Source organism: Canis lupus, chromosome 7, assembly GCF_011100685.1.
Source record: "Canis lupus familiaris isolate Mischka breed German Shepherd chromosome 7, alternate assembly UU_Cfam_GSD_1.0, whole genome shotgun sequence".
Classification (NCBI taxonomy): Eukaryota; Metazoa; Chordata; class Mammalia; order Carnivora; family Canidae; genus Canis; species Canis lupus.
In genome coordinates, this window is record NC_049228.1 from 66,021,177 (window position 1) to 66,033,683 (window position 12,507).

Genomic DNA, 12,507 nt, shown 5'->3' on the forward strand with positions numbered 1-12,507 from the left:
GGAAACGGGTTGTTTGGGGGTTGTTGGGTTTTTTTTTTTTTTTTTTGCGTTTTTTTGTTTTGTTTTGTTTTTAATTCTGGAAACCCCGAAAGTACTGTTTAGACATGTCAGGTGGTGGCGGCGGGAGCGCGAAGAGTCCGCAGCGGAGGGAACGGGTGGCCCCCACCTCCTGGCGTGGCTCCCCGCCCCCTCCGCCCGCCGCGGGTCACTCGGGGCGAGGAACTCGCAGCGCGGACGCCGGGCCGGGGGGCCCCCCGCAGCCCCGCAGCCCCGGGCGCCCCCCGCAGCCCCGCAGCCCCGGGCGCCCCCGCGCGCCCCCGGCGGCCGCCTGCCCGGCGCGGAGGTGGGCCGGCGGCGGCGGCGGCGGCGGCGCGCGAGGTCACCGCGGTGGCATTCCTCCCCGCGCGCTGTTTACGTGACTTAATGTGCTGCCTGCGCCGCGGGTAAGTCAGCGCCGCGATAAGGGGCGGCCGGAGGAGGGTCGCCGCGAAGCCGCACGCTGGGCGCCTCCTCGCCCTCCCCTGGTCCATTAACCTTTTTACTTTCTTCTTCCCTCTCTCTTTTAAAGCTTGTTATCTAGGCCACCCATGACCGACGAAAGAGCCTGCCTCCCTGCTTCTCCCAAGGCCGCTTTAAACCAAATAAATTTAGCTATTAAGGGCCAAGATGCCTGGCAAAAGATCGAAAGGTGTCTATCCGCGATCGCTTAGAGAAGCGAAGGAGAAGCCCGTGGCTCTCTGATCCCGATAAAGACATTCCGCCCGGCGCCGGCCGCCCTCCCCCGGCCTGGTGCGTCCCGACAGCCTGGCATCTCCGCGCCGCGGGCCAGACCTCCACCGGCCCGGCGCGACCTGTGGCTGCTGCACCGGGAACGTGGAGGTGCCCAGGCCTCGGGGTCCCCCGGAGCCGTGGCACTCCGGGCTCCAGGGGCCTGGGCTCCCAAAGCAGAGCCCCTGCGCTTGGCAGGAAATCTAAACCCAGCTCAGGAGGGCCTGAGTTACTATCCCGTTTTGATTATTTTCTGATGCTGAATAATAATCCTCCGGTCACCCCACCCCTGCCTTCCCACTCTCCCCCGACCCCCTGCGGTTTTGCCTAGGGTCGGAGTTCCTCCAAATCTCTGGTCCCAGGGAGCAGAACTTTTGAGTCCCCGGCCTCCTCCTCCGCCGGCCGCCGGTCAGAACCTGGTGGGTGGAACTGGGCATCCAAAGGAGACTGAGGCCGATGGGGAGGGTGGGGACTGCCAGCACGCAGGTGGGAGGCAGAGGTCCCATGATTCAGTCATCGCCAGGTTGGGTTTGGTTATGAAGTGTGATATTTATTGTCATTATTAATTACTGCTGGCATCACTACACAAAGCCTAGGGCTGCCAGCTGGGTGGAGGCCCTGCCCGGAGAGTGCTCCCTTCCCTCTCACTAAAGGTGAAGCAGGCAATATCCACTTTCCTGACCCAGGACCGGGAACTGGTCTTGGGGAGCCAGGTGCCATGTTTTTTTGGGGGGGTTCTGCAAGTCATTTCTTTTCCCCCCTGTAGAGGTAGCTTTCCCCACTCTAGGCTCACCTAAGCCTTTTCTACCTCTTTGCAGTATGGGTGGATAAGAACCTTGGGGTGGCAGATTAGAGAGACTGCATTGGCTTCCCTGCAGTGGGGATTCTTTCCGTATCTTATGCTGCCCCCCATGTTCTATGGTGAAGTTGGAGACTGGACTCTGAATTCCAAAGGGCAAACCAACATCTTCGGTTTCGTCACCTCATGCTGGGCCCCGGATGTTAAAGAAGCCTCTCTTTTCTCATGGCCCCACTCCAAATAAGGTGAACTCCAAACCCTTCCACCTTATCTAATCCTTCCCCCTCACCCAGCCTCCAGGGATAGGGAAAATCAGGGCATCAGAAGGAAAGGGATCATTTCTGCTCCCCAAAAGGTGGAAGAGATACATAAATTTCCAACACACTAGACAGACAGGATCTGGGCTTCCCCTGGGGTTTGCTGGTATCACTAGATGTGCAGACAATGCCAGTTCTAGGGTCAGAGTCCAGATGCCACTGCCACAGAGCTGGTCTCAGCTCAGAGACCTTTCTGTTTTACTTTTCTTGGGCCAGGTGGAGGTGGAGGGGGGAGTGCTAAGGGGAAGCAGAAAAGGAGGTGATAAGCTTTTAGAGATCTGCTAAGTAACTCATGCTCCTTTAAGTCAATTAAAGAGGGGAAAGTGCCCCCTCAAATAAAAAACTACTGCATTTGCCACCCAGAATTACAACCTCTGCACTCAGTCATGTTGAAAATATGCAGAGAATCAGAACCAAGAGTTGTCTGCCCATATGCAGCCCTCCAGTTTCCTGCACTTGCCCAATAGCACTGCGTATATACTCCACAAAGAAGAAGGGTTAGCAACTAATTTTGAAGTGTTTACAGTCTAGAAGGTTGGCGCTTCTGTAGAGCCGGTTAGGCAAAGTACCACAGACAGCTTCGAAGATGGAGAGGGATGCTTGATCCTTTCTCTGCAAATGTGCCCAGGCTCACATTGTCCTCTAGCCTTCACAGTGAGTTTGTAAAGAAGGGAGTCATTCTGGTCCACGGACTGAAGGAATTACCTCTGTTGGAATCCTGACGCCACCACTTTCTAACTGTGTGACCAGGGCAAATTGCCTCACCCTCTCTGTGCCTCGGTTTTCTCATCTGTGACATGGGGATGATAAAAGTACCTCCCCCTTTCAGGATTGTTAAGGGGATTGAATGATTTCTTATAGGTAGAGTGCTAAGAGTACCTGGCACATAGCAAGCACTCCGTAAGTGTGAACTATTATTACCGATAACTGTACTGTAATAGACTTGCATGTACCACAACAAATTTCAATTTCTTGTGTGACCCAGCTGTTCCCCAGAGCTAAATAATTTGCAGGAAAGAACATTTTTGCGCACCAACTTGAAGTCCTGCCATTCATTAAAGGTCTCAGGCTTTTTCTACATACCAGCAGTGAGGATTTTATTTATTGCATTATGATAGGAAGGAATGGGGTGAGACACTTATAGATCCTTTCCTTGCTCTTGGTTCCTTTGAAGAAGAAACATTCCTTGTAGTTCTCCCTTACAAATGCCAGCAGCAGACTCCAACATCTTCTACAGGACAGAGATAGTAAACTCATCCCCTGAGATGAGTTTACTCATCCCCTGAGAAAAGTATCCCAGTCCACAACAGTACCCCCTGCCTAGGAATTTCTTTCTGGTAACAGATGGGAGTGAGTTAAAAGATGAGGCCATGAAGGCGGGCAACTGTGGACTGGCATTAGATAGAAGGGGTGGGAGGCGCTAATTAAATTGATCTGATCATCTGATACTACTCTCAGGCTTTGTACCTTTCAGTTTGGTATCACTGTATTCAGGAGGCTTATTCTACTTTAGTTACATTTTGTTAAGGAGTAGAAAAATAAAGATCACTGAGAAACTATGGAACACATAGCTGATAGAGGAAAATCCAGGCCATTCCAGCCATTTTTCAACTGATTTTCCTTCTGAGTTTGGTTTTTCTTTTCTTTTCCGTATACAGCCCCATCTTCCAAAACAAGATCTAAACTTCAATAATGAAAACGTAAAGAAAGAAATCCGGGGGACAAAACAAAGAATACTGTTCTTTAGATAAAATGACAGGGAAAGAGATTTGTTTTTCAGAAGACACAGTCTGGAGGGAACATAAAAGTCTTCTCCTGCCTGCAGGTTTTCACCAGGGTTTGTGCCCAGAGCCTGTTTTTCTCTTGTCTCTGACAGTCCTGATCTTCTCTACGTTTGATTTACTGAGTGCTGTCATTTCTCTGCTCTTTACTTTCACAATCACACATTCAAACCTGATAAAGTTCAAGACCCTGAATACTTGAAGCTTTCCCAGATTTACAGTCCTCCTGCCGCCCCCACCCCGGCCAGCAGCCCTAAGGCTGATTGAATCCTCATGGATGGAAGCCTTGGGGGATCAGCAGAGAGCCAGCCGGTCCGAGAGGGTTGGGTCCGTGGGGACAATGGCCCCCTTGCCAGCTCTGTTAGCCAAAGCAAACCTTGGTCTCTTCCTTCCCCTAGAAAATGATTGTCAACATCCTCTCATTGTAGTTTCAACTTCCAGTTTATAACCTGCCCACGGGCAGGTACAGGAACTATAACTTGGAAAATTTTAAATTGGTGAGAATTAAGTGTAAAATCATGGTCGGCTTGTGTTGGTGCCTGACTTGCCTGGATCTACTAAACAGCTCTGTGATCGAAGGCAAGCCACTTAACCCCTTAGTGCCTCAGTTGCTACATCCATAAAATGCTAGAAATATTACTTTCTATAAACATTAATCACAAACTAATGACTTGGGCCCTCCTCCCTGCATGTAGCTCTGTCGGGGCCCCAGGAAGACTGCTAGCACATATCTGATCTGGCTCTTTTGGATTGTGTCAGGTTAAATACAAACCTACAAGTTAATCTAAATACTATACCAATGGGCTAAACAAAAGGAATGATTCATCTCCAAAGACTAAACGGTTAACTTAGGCTCAAGTTTGCAAATCACTGAAATGTCTTTGGATGAAAGATGCTATCTAAATAACCTATTTTTTATCTATAATTATATAATAAGTAAACTTAAATCACAGGACACTGATAAAAAGCAACCACTGATGATGAATATTTTATTTCCAATATGGTTACTATATAGGGACTTTACATTTACTAAATATTTTTACATGATTTAGCATTTTCATTTATCTTCAGCTCTCAGAATATTCAGAGTAAGGTAAACATTTTAGGCAACAGTGGTTTAAGTAGGTCTTTAAAAAAAATCATTGTTCCAAATCCATGAACTAAAAAAGGTGTGATTCCCTTTTAAAAAAGTCATATTCTAGGGGAGCCTGAGTGGCTCAGTTGGTTAAGGGTCTGCCTTCAGCTCAGGTCATGATCCCAGGGTCCTGAGATGGAGCCCCAAATCTGGGGGACCCTGCTCAGCGGAGAGCCTGCTTCTCTGCCTTTTTCCTGCTTTTGCTCTCTCTCTCTCTCTGTCAAATAAATAAATTTTAAGAAGCTCATATTCTAGAGAAAGCTAAACTCTTGTAATATCTAAAGGGAAAATTGTACTCACTGGTTAGGGAAGCAAGCAGAATTGTTCCCTACCTTCTTTAGAAGGTTCTTTTGTTATTCCCCCATTCTATCCAGTCAGGAGGCACCCATTAGAATATATTACAACGTTGCTTTTTCTGGACCATAATAATATTCACCTCTACTGAGGTGAATAAAAATAGCAGCTTGACTTAATGGATATCAAATAACGTTTTCTGGCTACTCCTAAACCAGATTACTGCTCTGTTTATAATACCACAAATTAAAGGCATGCAATTATCCAACAAAAACAGTGTGAATATTACACCATTTTTAAAGACTGACTACCACATAGCTGGTGCCCAGCTGACTCCAGCCAAAAACCACAGTGTAGATCCACAAATAAAGCTGTCAACCTTTGCATTTCAAAGGCATCTTTCTGTAAAGAGCTCAGCATGCTCTGGGCCAAAGTGAAAAGCCTTGGTAAGTAAGGAAAAAGAGCCTACCCAGTGGTTGAGCGGTTGAGCTGGTGGACCTGAGGCAGACTGTACCCACACTTTAGTGCTGTGGCTGGACTCAGCACCCGTGTGGAGGCTGAGAGCATGGATTTCTGGGTTCAAATCCCAGCTCTTCAGCTAGCTCCCTGGTTGTGTGTCCGTAAGGATGTTTTAAAGATCTCTACTTCCCACTTTTCTTATCTGTAAAAAGGGGGCAACTATAAGAGTAACCAACCACTCCAAAGAATTGTGACAACTCAACTAAGTAAGTTGATTTTTATAAAATGCTTAGAAGAGTACCTGGCTCCATGTGCAGATTTGAATTGTTTGATAAATAAGTACAAATGCAAATTTCTAGTTCAAGCCACCCCTTAAGGGAAAGAGACATGAGGGGGAAGAGAGAGTATCAAGCACTCAAAAAGTTAAGGAGAAAGGCAATCAAAGGCATAAAGAAAACTAAAGATACAGAGAAAAGGCTTTGAGAATATCCGACATTTCCTATTGGGGATCATTTAAGATCATAAACTCACCCTTTTAATATGGCACCTTCCGGTGTGCTGTCCTCACAGTGACAAATGTGCCAACAATTTGACCTGTGAATGGAGTCCTAGGATTTTTTTTAAGGTTTTATGCATGTATGTACGTATGTATTTATTTATTTGAAAGAAAGTGCATGGGATGAGGGCAGAGGGAAAGGACACGCAGACTCCGCTTTGAGCATGGAGCCTCACATGGAGCTCTATCCCACGACCCTGAAATCATGACCTGAGCTGAAATCAACAGTCAGATACTCAACCAACTGCACCACCGAGGTGCCTAGTCCTGGGCTTTTGCCCACCATAGCATGTTTACATCAGAGGCAAAACTGAAAGTTTCAGAGGCAATGAAACTCTTCCAGGTTGCAAATATTTTAATGTCTAACGAGTGTAAAAGAGTCTTCTTTCTGACAGAGCCAATAACCTTTTTCCCTTGGAGAAGCACTGCATGATGGCTAAAATGTGGCCTGGGGTTTCTGTACCTGCTTTGTCCTCATGAGCTCTCCCAGACTGTGTCCACAGTCACAACTGGTGTGTTTCTAATGATTGAAAAACCCACCCCCAAACCAGCAAAGACCATCACAATATGTCTGTACCACAGAGGAGTCCTCTTCTTCCTCCACCCACCCAACCACACTCTCATGATTATGGCTGCCACCTTTATGCCTAAGCAACATTATGGTCATTGTGACACATAGTGAATCACAGGTGGCTTGTTTTGCATCCCTGTGCTCCTCTAGTCTGTAAGACCTGAAGGGCACAGATCATGTCTCATTCATTTTTGTCTCCCCATTAACACACTGTGTCTAGCACAAAGCACTCACTAAATACTCATTGAATAAACAGTTGAGTGTGACAATATTGAAAATTTCAGATGCAGTGCTCCAAACCAAAGCATAAAATCCAGCATTATCAACACCACATCATTTCACAGTAAAAACAATGATCTCTTTATATCATTTCCTAAAATTCAATTTTTTCTTCTACTAAATAGACTCCTCAGCCAGAGTATTTGAACATCAACTTTTGCAGGGGAATTTATATTGAATAAAGCTGATTATCAAATGATATCTATGAGTCATTTTCTGACTCAATAATCTTAATACAAACAAATCATGACTGTAGCTTGTGGAAATGTGTACTATTTAAAGAAGCTATTATGAGGCTATTATTGCAGCTGAAGCTTTGTCTTGGTTTTTATGGACTGCATACTTTCACATTATTCTACAACCCCTCAACTTCAGAATACTCTCCACATAATTCCCCCCTAATTCAGCCACTTAAGAATATTATATTGTCTGTATTCAGAATTCTGTATTAGCCAATAATTTATGAAGCCAATTGGAAAGAGCACTTTAAGAGAATTAATGGCTAATTGTTCAAATCAGGAAGAATTTAGTAAACATCAGCAATATCTCCAGCACCATGAACATGAAGCAAAGATGTCACTTCCTTTTTCCATGCTGGCTGCATGCTCCTCTTTTGTTTCCAGCATGTCGATATTAAAGGAACAGATTTCAGTCTTAAGAGCAATGCCTTTTGCCATTAGGTATAACACAAAGGAACAGATTTATGACTAACTGGTGCACACCAAAAATAGAATAGGATAAGTTCACACCAAAAAGTGGAGAAGAGTACAAGAGGCACTTCTGAAGGGCTTGTTCAAGTACAATGTCAAGTCCTTTCATTTTTTGCTAAATTCAGTTTAAGAGTACAGTCATTGTTCAGGGTAGTCAAAATTTCTTTTCATTGGAGGGGATGTGCCTAGTGTGAGGCCTGGTGTCCTGTTGGAAGAAAACCAGCTATCATTCACACCAAGGGTCCTCCCTTCCCAGAAGCCCTCAAATACATGGGAAATGGGGCACCTGATAAAGAAATTAAAGTCAAACACATTCTCACAGAAGACCAAAAAAGGTGGAGGGTGGAGTATCTTACAAGAATGCTATAGATAAGGTCCTGCCGTACAGATTCCTTTTTTAAGGAATTGTCACCATAAAATATCCTACCTAATTAGCTGTACCCCAAATAGATTCATTGCCCACATCAGTTCAACTGCACTTCTTTCGTTCCACAACATCAAGAACCAACATCAGTATCACATTTTCTGTTACTCGCTTCATCTCTCCACTGATACAGGGACTGTGGGCTGGAGACAAGGATGAAGCAAAAGAAGAACTGTCTCTCACTTCCTCCCTCTATGCACCAACTTAGGGGTTCACTGAAGAGGCACTATTTCTGGACATAATCTAAGTACATCATTTAGGCAAGAGAAGTAGCATATAAAATCAGCCATTCTCTTGCTTACAGAGCAACTGTCAGGCTATAGAACAGGGATCCTGGTGAGACTTCTGTGTAGGAGATCATACAATGGGGAACCAAAGGGCAAAGAATGGGAATAATGTGGGGGAAAAGGAGCTATACCAATCCACACCCTCTGAGACTTGCGGAGAATGAGATCTATTGACTTCCTGTGAATGAAGATATAGGGAAAGCTCAAGGCAGCAGCTTGAAATAGATCAAATCATCTTTGACCTTTCCTAACTAGTACTGTGTAATCAATAGGGACTCTCATCAGGCTACCCCACAGTCAAGCTTTGTGTCTTCTTCTCTCTCCCACCAACTCACCCCCAAACAAGTGGCCTTCGAGCTGATCTAAGCTATTGTGGTACTGGAAGTCAATGAGCTGATCACCAGCCCATCCAACGTAACATATTATTGTTTTACTGGGGACTTGTAGTAGAAGTTCTTTGAAGAGTGATTGGTAGAATTTCCAAATTCTTGGCGGTCTTGTGAAGGAGAGTTGGGGGAGGAATTACTAAATGTTACTAAGTAAATTAGTAACATTTATTTTCTACAAGGTAAGCCATCACCTACCACACCTATAGGTAAAGTAGTTTTCGCCTAATCACAATTCCAGGCATAGATCTGTTTGTTTCAAGGCATCCTCTGTGCTTACTTGTTTTTCAATCTATTATTACTTAAGTGTTTAAGGAAAAGTATTTTGAATCATTGTATTTTGGGATTGAAACCATCTAAAGATGGGATACCTGGGTGGCTCAGTGGTTAAGTGTCTGCCTTCTGCTCAGGACATAATCCTGGAGTCCTGGGATCGAGTCCCACATCCAACTCCCTGCATGGAACCTGCTTCTCCCTCTGCCTGTGTCTCTGCCTCTCTCTCTATGTGTCTCTCATGAATAAATAAATAAAATCTTTTTTTAAAAAAAGAACGACATTAAAAAAGAAAAACCATCTAAAGATGGCAAATATCTCTACTCTTAGAAAAGGATCCCTGCTTTGACAAATCCATGGGTTGAGAAGGAGGAAATTACTATTTGCTTTTGCTTAGAAATGTGAGCCTATTTGGATCTCTAAAGTTTCCATAAAACTGGCAAATCAAAAAATGATTTTGCTATGGGAAATAAGGTATTCTATGTACAAATATTTAAAGGCAAGAGGTGAGCAGTATGCTAGAATTTCAAAAATGACTAAAATAATGATGGCAAATCTTCAACTGGTGTGAAAACAAACACGATACAGCTTGCTGAATGGGAAATGCACAATCTTCAAATGCCCTATTATTCAAGAATGCTTGTCCTATTACAGGGTTTCACTTTTACTTACTTGAAATGAACTGGTAACAAAGAATATAGACTATTAAAGCTAGAAGATACCTCAAACTTCAACTAATATGCACCCTGGTGAGAAACCTGAGATCCAGAGGGTCCCTAAAAGTTCACTTGTAAGTCACTTATTGGAGCAGATATTGTCATAGAAATAATGTGATAAGTGATGATTAGAGCCCAAATACTGCCCTTCCCCCTCTTGTTATACAGTATTGTACATACCTGAACAGTATTACTTTCTAGCATTATTCACTACAAGTATATACCATTTAATCTACATTCTAGATTTTATTTTTATTTTTTTATTTTATTTTTTTATTTTTTAAAGATTTTATTTATTTATTCATGAGAGACACAGAGAAAGAGAGAGAGACGCAGAGACACAGGCAGAGGGAGAAGCAGGCTCCATGCAGGAAGCCCAATGTGAGATTCGATTCTGGGACTCCAGGATCACGCCCTGGGCCAGAGGCAGGCACTAAACTGCTGAGCCACCCAGGGATCCCCTACATTCTAGGTTAACATGAGTGATTGACTACCATTCATAACATCATGTCAGAAGGAAGACACTACTGGGGCACTTTGCTGGCTCAGTCGGTAGAGTGTGTGACTCTTGATCTCAGGGTTGTAAGTTTGAGCATGACAGAGATTACTTAAAAATAAAATATTTTATTTTAAAAAGAGGGAGACAGTGCTCCTGGAGATCTCCCTTATGATGCCTAGATACAAGACATCTGCATGCCTCTGTAAAGAGAATATTTGGGGCTCCAAAACACAGAAAGTCCTCTAACTGAATTGAAAAATGAGGACATTAATTGTGTTCATGTAACTGGAAGTTCTGAGTGAGACAAGCTTCAGAGTCATTTGAACCCAGGAGCTCCCATTCCATTTCTCTGCACACTCCCTCACAGGAGGCACACTCCCTCCTGTGTGCCTCTCCCATTTGTTGACTCTATCTTTAGGTCACTTCTATCAGGTGGCAAAAGGACTGCAGTGGTCCCTATACTTCCTGAAATAAGAAGGAAAAAGAGAGCACCCTAGTCAGCATTTCAAGCAGGAGTCCCGAGACTCACCTTGATGGGACCCTGTAAGTCATATATCCACACCTAAATGAGTACCCTTAGCCTTGGAAGTGGAATGGGCTGATCGGATTAAGCCAACTAACAGGTGAGGTTGAGATCATCTCACCTCAGAGTACATGGTTGATGATGTAAACTAAATGAAGACATGGTCCATTGAGCTGGGTAAAGAGGAGAAATGGGCAGAATACCAATAATATCCATGAAACTATCTGTCCCCGTTGACCCCAACCCCAGCCACCAAGGGAGGTATTATGTGGCATGGTGGAGCTGAGAAAGCTAGATGAATAGAGGCAGGCATAAAAGTATGGGGAGCAGAGGATGGAAATGGAAATGTTCTACTTCGGTTCATCCTAGAATACAATTTACCTCCATCCTTTAGGAGGCCCAGACTGTAGATCCTCAGTTTCTGTCCCAAATCCCAGCTACTTAGACCTTCACTCCAGCTTAGAACCTTCAGATCTACCACCGCTAGACAGGAAAATGTTAATAGAAATAGAAAAAAGTATCTTGGGGCACCTGGGTGGCTCAGTTGGTTAAGTATCAGACTCTTGGTTTTGGCTCAGTTCATGATCTCAGGGTCCTGTGATTGAGCCCTGCGTCAGGCTCCACGCTCAGTGGGGAGTCTGCTTGATATTTTCTCCCTCTCCCCCGCCTATCCTTCTGTCCCTCTGTCCCTCCCTCTGGGCACTCATATGCATATGCTTTCTCTCTCTCCCAAATAAATAAATAAATAAATAAATAAATAAATAAATATTTAGAAAAAAAAGAAAAACATGTCTTTTCTTACATCACTTAATAGTGGTTACAAGTCTTTCACCTTCCTCTCTGTTATGCTTCCTTGTTGAAGGGAAACACAAGGGTCCTCAAAATATGATTTACTCTTTGTCTCCTGAGAAAATAGCTTTGGTATTCATTGACTTGCCAGCATGTTTTGGGGCAAAATTGTGGTGGCTTCTAGTCCACTTTTGATGGTCTGTCTTTGGTCAATCATGCACTAGGATTACAAGGTCAACCATGAGACCATCTAAAGAACTGTACAAAGAAAGTGGAGTCAATATTGCTTTCCCAACTACCTCATATTAATAAAAGCACATTACCCAACTCTCTACAAAATATCTTCTTTTTGACTAATGGTAGTTACAGTGTTTATTCATGAGCCATTAAGCTGTAAAATGTAATAAGTAAGCTTGTGATTGGAAAATAAGCTGGAATGTGATTCATGACAATCAGTAAAAACACAAAATAAAGTAAAGGGTCAATCACTCAGGCTTCTCAGCAAAATTGCCCCACATAAAGATTGATTTCAGTCTCACTCCCATTGTACTCCAAAAATCCCACTTTCTAAAATGGTGGTTTCTCACTGCATGACTGGCTCACAGCCCAGAGCTTGATTTCTAGAGCTTTCCACAGAGTTCCAAGTATTGCAACCTTTGCTTGACTGGAAGCCTGGAAAAGAATTGTCCTTCCAAGGGTTAAATTTTAAACACTTAAACTCTTCTATTGCAATAATAATACTTTACAAATGTTTGTAATGACTCATAGTCATTTTAAATGATGACTTAATAAAGAGATGCATACATCTTATATTTAGGAGCTAAAGGGTACTTGTAGTAGGAACTGAGCAGAGCTTCCAGTCTTACACCTGATCTACCAGTCTCTGAGGTAGAATAAGCAGTTGCAGAAAAAGACAAGCACCAAAATGGAATCTTTTTTTA

The 12,507-nt window shown here is 43.8% G+C and overlaps 1 long non-coding RNA gene across 1 annotated transcript; it reads left to right on the top strand.

Moving 5' to 3' along the window:
* The first annotated feature begins 338 nt into the window (after window positions 1-338).
* On the top strand, window positions 339-2,964 carry LOC119872602. Its single transcript, XR_005362576.1, has 2 exons — window positions 339-443; window positions 569-2,964. It is a non-coding gene; the product is annotated as an uncharacterized LOC119872602 (long non-coding RNA).
* The last annotated feature ends 9,543 nt before the right edge of the window (window positions 2,965-12,507 follow it).